Raw genomic sequence first — 12,830 nt, 5'->3', positions numbered from 1 at the left:
AAAACTTGCAAAACTTTACACCAAGAACAGAATCAACCCAATGAGTACATGGGTTAAGAAACTGGACAGGGGCTGTGGAGATAGCTCAGTCGGTAGAGTGTTTACCTCTCAAGCACAAGGCCCTGTGTTCAATCCCGAGCACCGCAAAAAAAAAAAAAAAAAAAAAAAAAAAAGAAAGAAAAGAAAAAAGAAAAGGAACTGGGCAGACACTTCACAGAAGATATAGAGGTGATGCACAAATATATGAAAAATTACACCTCATCTCGAGTAATTAGAGAAATGCAATTAAAAGTTAACCTAAGATTTCATCTAACTCCAATTAGAATGGTAATTATCAGGAACACAAGCAATAATAAATGTTGGTGGGGTTCAAAATTGTTGCAGTCACTCTGGAAAGCAGTATGGAGATTCCTCAAAAAACTTGAAATGGACCCACCATTTGACCCAGCTATCCCGCTCCTCAGTTTATACTGAAAGGACTTAAAATCAGCTTACTACAGTGACACAATCACATCAATATTTATAGCTGCTCAGTTCATGATAGCAAGATTGTGTAACCAATGTAGATTCTCTTCAATTGATGAATGGATAAAGAAACTGTGTTACATATACCCAATGGAATACTACTCAGTCATATAGAAGAATAGAATTATGGCATTTACTGGTAAATGGATGGAGTTGGTGAATATAATGTAAAGTGAAATATGCAAATTCCCCAAAACTAATGGCTGATTCTCTTATTTGATAAGTGGATGATGAGACATAAAATGGGGGGTTGAGGGTAGGTGAAGAATGGAGGCACTTTGAATTGTGTAGAAGAAATGGGGTGGGAGGGTTGGGGAAAAGAGAGTGGACTGAGACAGATATTTTTACCCTATGTTCATGTATGATTACACAATTGGCGTGAGTCTACATTGTGTACAACCATAGAAACAATAGTTGTACCCCATTTGTGTACAATGAATCAAAATTCAGTCTTTAAAAAATATAATATATATATATATATTTATATATTATATATACTTTAAAAATATTGCCTCGTCAGGATATATTTTTCAATATTGATGTATCAATTTTGATGGGTCAATGTAGATTCATTCATATCAATCATAGGGGTAAATTTGTTATTGACTACCCATTGGGGTAAATTTTTCAAAATCAACTCTTTGGTGTATATTAGTCAATATTGATTCATTAGTGTAGATTTTTTCATATTGACCAAACTGAATAGATTCCTCAATATCAACTCAAATGTTTTGAATAATTGACATCAACTCAACTCAGTAGATTCACTGAAACCCACTAATCAGTCTAGATTTGGCTACATTGACACATTGTGGTAGAATCATTGATATCCACTCATTGGTGTAGATTTGTTAATGTTGTCCCATCAGTGTATATTCATAGATATCAACAAGAAGGTGTAGGTTCATTGAAATCAATTCTGGTTTACATTGGTCAAAAAAGTCTCAATGAGGTAGATTCATCAATATTAACCTGTCAGTCTTGATCATCAATATTGACTTGACAGGGTAGATTTATTAATATCTGCTCATTGGTGTAGATTCATTGACATCTACTCATTGGCATAGATTTGTAGATAACAACCATAAGGGGTACATTTGTTAATATCAATCTGTCAGTGTAAACTCAAAAATATCTACTAGTTGGTGTAGATTCATTGATATTGACCTCTCAGGGTAGATTTTCCAGTATCTACTCTTCAGTGTAGATTCAGTGATATTGACCAATTAGGGAAGATTGATCAATATTGACCTGTAATGAGAGATTTGATGATACCAACTCAATTGAGTGAATTCATCAATTTTAACTCACTGGTAGAGATTCATAAAGATTGACTCACCTGGTTACTTTCATTGATATTGTTATGTAAGTATTAATTTGTAAATGTTGATTCATTGATATTGACCCATCAGGGTACATCCTTCAATATTGAGTCTTCTGTGCATATTCATCAATATCAACCTGTTGAAATAGATTTATCAATATCAACACTTTGTGTAGATTTGTCAATATTGAATCATCAGGATGGATTTGCCCATATTGAACCATCAGGTTTCATTCCTCAATATCAACTCCATTGGTTAGATTCATTAATATCAACTCTCTGATTAGATTCATCAATATCAACTTAACTGGTTCAATTTGTCAAAATGTACTCAGTGGGGTATATTTGTCTATATCAACAAATGGGGTTGTACTTGTTGAAAACCCTTTGGTGTAGATTGATCAAAATAGACTTGTCAGGGTAGATTAGTTCATATCAACTCTTTTTGATTGTTCAATATTGACTCTTCTTGTTGGATTCATCAATATCGACCTATCTGTGTAGATTCATCAAAATTGACTCATCAGCATAGATTCATCAATAGTGACACTTCAGTGTATATTCTTTTATATTGAGGAGTCTATTGATTTGATGATGTATCATTGATATAAAACTTATGGGGTAGAGCCATCAATATTGAATCACCTATGTAGATTAATTGGTGTAGATTCATCAGTTTTGATACTTTACTGTAGACTCCTCAAATATGACTCAAAGGTTAGATTTGTCACTATTTATTCATCAGTGTAGATTCATCTATACTGACTCTTCAGGGTAGATTTGTCAATATTGACTCTTTGAGATAGATTCCTCAACATTGATCCATCAGAGCAGATTCATTAATATTGACTGGACTTGGTAGATTTGTTGGTATCAACTCATTAGTGTAGATATGTTGATATTGATATGTCAATATAGACTGGAGTAGATTTATAGACAATGATTCATTGATATTGATGCATAAACATTGATTCATTGATGTATGATTCACTGACATCAAACTATCAGTGTAGATTTGTCAATATTGACCCATTGGGGTAGATTTGTTGATATTGACTTAGTACGGATTCTTGATTTCAAATTGATGGTGTTGACTCATTAATATTGATTCCTCAGATAGATTTGTTGATATTGACTCACCAGTGAAAATTCATCAAAAGCAATCACCCAGGGTAGATTTATAGATGTCAAATCAATGGTAGATTCATTGATATCAACCTATCATATATATTAGTTGATATTGATTTGAAGGCATGGATTCATCAATATTGACTTTTCAGTGTAGACTAATCAATATAGATTCAAAGGTTGATATTCATCAATATCAACTCAATAGGGTAGATTTATCAATATCAACTTGTCAAGGTAGATTTGTTGATATCAACCATAGGGGTAGATTCACACTGACATTGTCATGTCAGTGTGCACTTGTCAATAATGACTCAATGGGGTATATTTGGCCATATCTACTCAATGGAGTTGATTGTCAATATATGCTCATCATTGTAGATTCATCAATATCAACTCATATGGGTAGATTGATCAATATCAATCATCAGTGTAAATTCATTAATATCTACTTGTTGGTATAGATTAATTGATATCAACCCTTAGGGGTAGATTAATCAAAAGTAACCAGTCATGGTAGATTTGTTGATGTTCATATGTCAATATTGATTTGTCAATTTAGATTCCTTGATATTGACCTGAAAAATGTAGATTTTTCAATATCAACTCTTCAGGGTGTATTTATCAATATCAACCCATTTGTGTGGATTTGATAATATCTATCGTGGGGGAAGATTCACTGATATTTAATCATCAGGATACATTCATCCATATCAACCCATTGGGGTAGTAGCAGGAGTAATGGAATTGGTGAAACATTGTAATTGTCTAGGAGAAGAGTTCCTCTATTCCCAGATTTGTGACTGAGATCAAGAATAGAGCTGAAAGGACTTTTGCACAGAGGCTCCTCATGCAGGGTTTTACCACAGCAGCTAAACATCCTGTGACCTTGCACAGGAAAATTCCCAGGCACCAGTCATGCCACAGTCATGAGGTCATCAGAGACCCCTAATCTCAATCACTACTCTCCCATCCTGTCACCAGTCTGCACAGAAATAAACTCATTTGGATAGATTCATCTATATCAACCAATGGGGATAGATTTCTTGATATCAACTCGATGGGTTAGACTTATCAATATTGATTCAATTGATTTGTTGGTTAGATTTGCCAAAATCAATTCATTGGGATAGACACATCAATTTTGACCCATTGTGTCGATTCATCAATATTGACTTGATGGCATAGATTTATTGATATGGAACCATAAGGGTAGACATATCAATATGAAATTGTAGGGGTAGATTTGTCCATATCACCACATCAGTGTAGATTCATCAAAATCAACTTGTTGGGTAGATTTATTGATATTTATCTGTTGATATTTATTCATTGATGTAGACTCATCATTATTGACTCATCAGTATAGATACATAGATATCAACTCATCAGGTAGATTTGTTGATATCAGTTCTTCAGTGTATATTTATAGATATCAACCCATTTGTGTTGATTTGTTGAAATTAAACCTATGGTGTAGATTCATCAATATTGTCCTGTCAAGGTACATTTGTCAACATCAACCCATCAATGTAGTTTGCTCAATATTGACCCTCTGAGTTAGATTTGTTCATATCAACACATTGGGTTAGATTTGTCAATATAACACAAACATGTACAATCACAAATATTGACTTGTGGCAAATTGTTCATTATCAATTTGTCATTATCAATGATATGATGTAGATTCATTGATGCCAACATTTTGGGTAGATTTTTGGATATCAACTTGTCAGTGTAGATCATCAATATTGACCCATTGGTGTACAATCATCAATGTCAATCCATCAAGATAGACTCATTGGAGTTTTTAAAGATGGCGGACTAGAGGGCAGCTGCATTTCACGTTGCTCCAGGATGCAGGATTCAAAAGAGGAGATAGTGAGAGGCTTGGGAACAACTCAAAGCCGCTGGGTGAGTCTCTCCTTTGGGGAGGCGTCCTGGATGGGGCGGTAGCCCCAGAATGCAGGGAACTTTGTGAAGTAGAGTTGTTTGGCGAGATGCTCCTCTCCCCACAGGAGCGGTAAACACGGACAACTGGGATCATCGTAGAGGAGGTGGCTCAGCACAGCGCTTGGACTGGGAGCAACCACTGGGGCTCTGGGTGGATGCCTGAGGAGAAGCGGCATGGCGAGCTGTTTGAACTCAGAGCAAGTGCTCCTGAACACCGGGAGGTTGCCCGGAGGAAGGGGAGGAGCGCGGCAGGTCGCTTGGTCTAGGAGTGACTGCATCAGAGCTACGGGCGGTTGCTGGAGGAGGAGCTGCGTGGCGAGCTGTTTGAACTCAGAACGACCACTCCTGAACACCGGTGGCCTGCCTGGAGGAGGAGCGCGGTGGTTTGCTTGGTCTCGGAGCCACTGCTCCTGAACACCCGGGGGGCTACCCCAAGGAGGAGGAGGAGGAACAGGGCGGGTCACTTGGACTCGGAGTGACTGCCTAGGGCTACGGGCGGTTGGTGGGAGGAGGAGACGCAAAGTGAGTTGCTCGGACTCCTAGTGACTGTGTCGGAGACTGGGCCGCAGTCCGGAGGAGGAGGTGTGTGGCGGGTCTCTGTGTATCGGAGCTATTGTACGGGGCTCCAAGTGGCGGCTCAGAGGAGGAGCCGCATAGCCAGGCGATTAGGTGTGGAGCAGGGTCCCAGGAGCTAGGTGGCTTCTTGCTGGAAGAACCGCACAGAGACATGCCTAGGGGCTGAGCGAAGTTTCCAGGACTGCGGGCAGATTCTTTGGGAGAGGCAGCCTAAGGAGACTCGCCTGCAAAGGGTGAGGCTCCCAGGACCAGGAGGTAGTTCCGGGCCCCTGGGAACATTGCAGAGGAAGACAGCCCAGCCCAGGCAGTAGTTGTAGATTGAGGGGAACCTCTAGGAGGGCAACTGAGGAGCGAGACGTCCCCACCGGGTGAGTCTTCCCTGCCAGGTGAGGTTATCCCACAGGGATGGTAAAACCAGAGACACTGGCACAAACAGGACTTGCCTCAGCCCACAGCCTAGTTCCCCATTGCAGAACCACTGGTCAACAAGTGGAGGCACCTCTGCCCACTAGCAGGGAATATACACCACCTGAGGGTCACCACCCCTATAAAGGCAGCTTCTTTGTGGACCTCTGCATTATCAACTTCCTCCAAGACTTCAGGCTACTGAAAGATAAGAGGGGAGATACTAGCAATCTTCAGGGACATTTTAAGTAGATAGAGGAAATCTGCAATATCTTAATGACCCACTGATTCCTGAACAATATGAGAAAACAAGGGAAGAAAATGCCCCAAACAAATCTAGATGTTACATCAATAAAATCCAATGACAGCATGGCAGAAGAAATGACAGAAAGGGAATTCAGAATGTACATAATTAAAATGATTAGGGAAGCAAACGATGAGATGAAGGAGCAAATGCAGGCATTGAATGATCTCACCAATCGACAGTTAACAGAGCAAATTCAGGAAGCAAAAGATCATTTCATTAAAGAGTTAGAGATATTGAAAAAAAACCAAACAGAAGTCCTTGAAACAAAGGAAACAATAAGCCAAATTAAGAACTCCATAGAAAGCATAACCAATAGGATAGAACACCTGGAAGACAGAACTTCAGATATTGAAGACAAAATAATTAACCACGAAAACAAAGTTCAACAAACAGAGAAGATGGTAAGAAATAATGAACAGAATCTGCAAGTACTATGGAATATCATGAAAAGGCCAAATTTGAGAATTATTGGGATTAAGGAAAGCTTAGAGAAACAAACCAAAGGAATGAACAATCTATTCAATGAAATAATATCAGAAAATTTCCCAAATCTGAAGAAGGAAATGGAAAATCAAGTTCAAGAGGCTTATAGGACTCCAAATACACAAAATTACAACAGACCCACACCAAGGCACATTATTATGAAAATACCTAACATACAAAATAAAGACAGAATTTTAAAGGCAGTGAGAGAAAAGAACCAAATTACATTCAGGGGGAAACCAATACGGATATTAGCAGATTTTTCAATTCAGACCCTAAAAGCTAGAAGGGCCTGGAACAACATTTTTCAAGTTCTGAAAGAAAATGGATGCCAACCAAGAATCTTATACCCAGCAAAACTTACCTTCAAATTTGATGATGAAATAAAATCATTCCATGATAAACAAAAGCTAAAAGAATTTCCAAAAAGAAAGTCAGCATTACAGAACATTCTCAGCAAAATATTTTATGAGGAAGAGGTAAAAACCAAAGAAGCAAATCAGCAAAGGGAAGAATTATCCTAAAGGAACTGTCAAATAAAGGAGGAACCAAGATGTATCAAAAAAATAAATAAATAAATAAATAAAATTTTAAATATGAACCAAATGACTGGGAATACAAATCATATCTCAATAATAACCCTGAATGTTAATGGCCTGAATTCATCAATCAAAAGACATAGACTGGCAGATTGGATTAAAAAAAAAGATCCAACAATATGTTGCCTGCAAGAGACTCACCTCATAGAATGAGATACCCATAGACTAAAGGGGAAAGGATGGGAAAAACATACCATGCACCTGGACTCAGCAAAAAACCTGGAGTATCCATCCTCATTTCAGATAATGTGGACTTCAAGCCAATGTTAGTCAGAAGGGATAAAGAAGGACATTTCATACTGCATAAGGGAAGCATAAATCAGCAAGATATATCAATCATAATCATCTATGCCCCAAACAGTGGCTCATCCATGTATGTCAAACAAATTCTTCTCAATTTTAGAAACCAAATAGACAGTAACACAATAATACTAGGTGATTTTAACACGCCTCTCTCACCACTGGACAGATCTTCAAAACAAAAATTGAACAAAGAAACCATAGATCTCAATAACACAATCAATAATTTAGACTTAACAGACATTTATAGAATATACCATCCAACCAAGAGCGAATACACTTTCTTCTCAGCAGAACATGGATCCTTCTCTAAAATAGAGCACATATTATGCCACAAAGCTAATGTCAGCAAATACAAGAAGATACAGACACTACCTTGTATTCTATCAGATCATAATGCATTGAAGTTAGAAATAAGTGAAAGAGTAAAAAACAGAAACTACTCCAAGTCCTGGAGATTAAACAATATGCTTTTATATGATGAACGGATAACATAAGGTATTAGGAAAGAAATTAAAAAATTCTTAGAGGTAAATGAGAACAAAGAAAAATCATATCAAAATCTCTGGGACACTATGAAAGCAGTACTTAGAGGAAGATTTATTTCATGGAGTGCATTTAATAAAAGAAGTAAAACTCAAAAAAAAAAAAAAAAACGACCTAAGACTACAGCTCAAACCGTAGAAAAAGAAGAACAGACCAACACCAAAAGTAGTAGAAGACAGGAAATAGTTAAATTCAGAGCTGAATTCAATGAAATTGAAACAAAAGAAACAATACAAAAAATTGACAAAATAAATAGTTGGTTCTTTGAAAAAATAAACAAAATTGATAAACCTTTAGACACAATAACAAAGAGAAGACAAGAGAAAACCCAAATCACTAAATTCGGAATGAACAAGGAAATATCACGACAGACATGACTGAAATACAAAACATAATTAGAAGCTATTTTGAAAATCTATACTCCAACAAAATAGAAAATTTCAAAGACATCAACAGGTTTCTAGAGATATATGAATTGCCTAAACTGAACGAGGAGGACATACACAATTTAAATAGACCAATTTCAAGTAATGAAATAGAAGAAGTCATCAAAAGCCTACCAACAAAGAAAAGTCCAGGACCAGATGGGTTCTCAGCCGATTTCTACAAAACCTTTAAAGAAGAGATCACTCCAATACTTCTCAAAGTATTCCATAAAATAGAAGAGGAGGGAACACACCCAAACTCATTCTATGAAGCCAATATTACCCTGATACCTAAACCAGACAGAGACACATAGAGGAAAGAAAATTTCAGACCAATATCCTTAATAAACTTTGATGCAAAAATTCTCAAAAAAATTTTAGCAAATACCATACAAAAACATATTAAAAAGATAGTGCACCATGATCAAATGGGTTTCATCCCAGGGATGCAAGGTTGTTTCAACATCAGGAAATCAATAAATGTAATTCACCATATCAACAGACTTAAAGTCAAGAATCACATGATTATTTCAATAGATGAAGAAAAAGCATTTGATAAAATACAGCACCCCTTCATGCTCAAAACAATAGAAAAAATAGGGATAGTGGGAACATTCCTTAACATTGTAAAGGCCATCTACGCTAAGCCCATGGCTAATATCATTCTAAATGGTGAAAAACTGAAAGCAATCCCTCCAAAAACTGTAACAAGGCAGGGATGCCCTCTTACAGCACTTCTGTTCAATATCATCCTTGAAACTCTAGCCAGAGCAATTAGACAGACCAAAGAAATTAAAGGGATATGAATAAGAAAAGAAGAACTCAAACTATCCCTATTTGCTGATGATATGATTGTATACTTAGAGGAACCAGAAACTTCCACCAGAAAACTTTTAGATCTCATAAGTGAATTCAGTAAAGTAGCGGGATATAAGATCAATGCACATAAATCTAAGGCATTTTTACACATAAGCGATGAATCTTCAGAAAGAGAAATTAGGAAAACTACCCCTTTCACAATAGCTTCAAAAAAATAAAATACTTTGGAATCAATCTCACAAAAGAGGTGAAAGAACTCTACAATGAGAACTACAGAACACTAAAGAAAGAAATTAAAGAAAACCTTAGAAGATGGAAAGAGCTCCCATGTTCTTGGATAGGAAGAAACAATATTGTCAAAATGGCCACACTACCAAAAGTGCTATAAGATTCAATGCAATTTCAATTAAAATCCCAATGATGTACCTTACAGAAATAGAACAAGCAATTATGAAATTCATCTGGAAGAATAAAAACCCCAGAATAGCTAAAGCAATCCTTGGCAGAAAGAGTGAAGCAGGGGGTATTGCAATACCAGATCTTCAACTCTACTACAAAGCAATAGTAACAAAAATGGCATGGTATTGGTACCAAAATAGAAAGGTGGATCAATGGTACAGAATAGAGGACATGGACACAAACCCAAATAAATACAATTTTCTCATACTAGACAAAGGGCCAAAAATATGCAATGGAGAAAAGATAGCCTCTTCAACAAAAGGTGCTGGGAGAATTGGAAATCCATATTCAACAGAATGAAACTAAACCCATATCTCTCACCATGCAAGAAACTAATCTCAAAATGGATTATGGATCTCGGAATCAGACCAGAGACCTTGCATCTTATAGAAGAAAAAGTAGGTCCAGAGCTTCAACACGTCATCTTAGGACCAGACTTCCTCAACAGGACACCCATAGCACAAGAAATAAAAGCAAGAATTAATAACTGTGATAGATTCAAACTAAAAAGCTTTCTCTCAGCAAAGAAAACTATCAGCAATGCGAAGAAAGAGCCTACAGAGTGGGATAAAATCTTTGCTAATCATCCTTCAGATAGAGCACTAATCTCCAGAATCTATGAAGAACTCAAAAAACTCTACACCAAGAGTACAAATAATCCAATCCACAAATGGGCTAAGGAAATGAAAAGACACTTCACAGAAGAAGATCTACAAGCAATCAACAAACATATGGAAAAATGTTCAACATCTCTAGTAATAAGAGAAATGTAAATCAAAACCACCCTAAGATTCCATCTCACCCCAATTAGAATGGCGATTACGAAGAATACATGCAACAACAGGTGTTGGCGAGGATGTGGGGAGAAAGGTACACTCTTACATTGCTGGTGGGGCTGCAAATTAGTGCAGCCACTCTGGAAAGCAGTGTGGAGACACTTTAGAAAACTTGGAATGGAACCACCATTTGACCCAGCTATCCCACTCCTTGGCCTATACCCAAAGGACTTAAAATCAACATATTACATAGACACAGCCACATCAATGTTCATAGCTGCTCAGTTCACAATAGCCAGATTGTGGAACCAACCTAGATGTCCTTCAATTGACAAATGGATAAAGAAAACGTGGTATGTATATATACAATGGAATATTACTCAGCCATAAAGAATGATAAAATTATGGCATTTGCAGGCAAATGGATGAAACTGGAGAATATTATACTAAGTGAGATAAGCCAATCTCAAAAAAACAAAGGATGAATGATATCACTAATAAGTGGATGATGACACATAATGGGGAGTGGGAGGGATTAGTGTTAGGGTTAGAGTTAGGGTTAGGGAGGGGGGCAAGAATGGAGGAAGGACTGATCTTGCTTGGTTCTGAGGTTGGTCCACAGTCAGGTACAGTTCCAAAATATGAGAATTGTTAAAATTATATTTTAAGGAGACTCAATGTCAATACCAATTTTCCCAAGTACTCTTTAAAAAGATTTTTAAACTTTTAGATAAATAGTAGAATTTTAGAAATTAGTCATTTCAAGCTCACTAACCTCAGATGATTCTTTTGATTTTAGAAGCCTTGTATCTTTATTTGGATATAAAGTCTTATAGTCTTACTCCAGATTATGTTTAAAATTCTACCTAAAATATAGTTGTAGTTTTTAATGACAAATAAATACATTGTCTGCTTGGAGAGACCAAGGGACCTGAAACATACTGACTTTTTTATTTCTCTACAAATGCCACCACCATCAGTATTCTTATGCTTCCTATTGCCAAAGTTGTCAACTTTTTGATCTCAGCATTTAATTTATGTATTACCCATTCCATTGCCTCTTAGACTTTACCAGCATTGGAAGATATCATGCTTGCCATCATCCCTTCCAGGTAATTGCTAAGGCTGACTCCCTGCACAGAGATGATGTCTTCCTGAATTAGAATTGTCTTTTCTGTGTATTAAGGATGTAATTTTTATGTAAGTCTCTCATCCCCTGAACTATTTGTAAAGGAATATTGGTAGTTTTAAGTTCCATTGTTTTCTCTACAGAATCAACTACAGAATATTCTTGCAGTTGTTTTGATTCTTGCTGCACCAATAAGAGACTTCAGGGAAGGAAGGAATTCCCCACTGTATGCTGAGAAGTCTGTGGCTGCACAGCTTTCCAGAGGGATGTATATGTCTGTCCAGCATATCAACTCCAACTACATTGAAGTTCATAGGGTTTGGATATTTCTGCATTGCAGCTGTTATAATTGTTTTCTATGGGTGGTTGAAGACATGATCCAAAGTCCAGAGCTTCCTGGTGCAGACAGTCCAAGCCCTTTACCACCTATACTGGGGGACAGTGAGTCACCCAGGCACTGTCCCACCCAACCTGCACCCAGTGGGCCATATAGTGTGCAGAAGCCATCATGCCCCAAGAGAGAATATCCCAAAGTGAGATGCCTTAAATGTTTGTATTTTCCTAGTTAAAGGTTTCCTAATATGTTGTGTTTATATAAATATTTAATACTTTATTAACTATAGTTTTATGTTTCTAAATACAAAAAAATTTAACATTGTTCAGTACTGTATATGCTTGTAATAAAACTTGTAAGCATAATTTATTATAAAAGAAAAAGTATCAAATTATTCATTATTTATATCTAGGGAGTTTTAAGGCTGAGTTCAGTAAGTTGTCATTACACAATAATTACAGAAGATACTCAACTGGTTTACCACTGAAAGACCTAACAGCAAACTTTGTATTAGGTAGGTATATAGATCTGTTTTTCTATTCTTAACCATTCTTGCTGTAATGCACTACATTTAAAGCATTGGGGAACTCTGATGTTTCATATGCAGTTTTTCCCACCATCCCTCCCCCTGCCCTGCAATATATTGTTCATATGGTTTCAATGCTGCCAAAATATGCATTTTCTCATGCCTGTTTGCTTTGAATGCTGTATGCTGATCGGTAACAAGTTGTTATCTTTTTTA

General features: G+C 36.8%; 1 pseudogene; it reads right to left on the bottom strand.

The window, feature by feature from the left end:
• Nucleotides 1–11,575: 11,575 nt before the first annotated feature.
• Nucleotides 11,576–12,150, bottom strand: LOC124975803 (PRELI domain containing protein 3B-like; annotated as a pseudogene).
• Between the last annotated feature and the right edge of the window lie 680 nt (nucleotides 12,151–12,830).

The sequence above is a fragment of the Sciurus carolinensis genome, unplaced genomic scaffold (genome assembly GCF_902686445.1).
Source record: "Sciurus carolinensis unplaced genomic scaffold, mSciCar1.2, whole genome shotgun sequence".
Classification (NCBI taxonomy): domain Eukaryota; kingdom Metazoa; phylum Chordata; class Mammalia; order Rodentia; family Sciuridae; genus Sciurus; species Sciurus carolinensis.
This window is presented reverse-complemented; position numbering and strand designations above follow the sequence as displayed.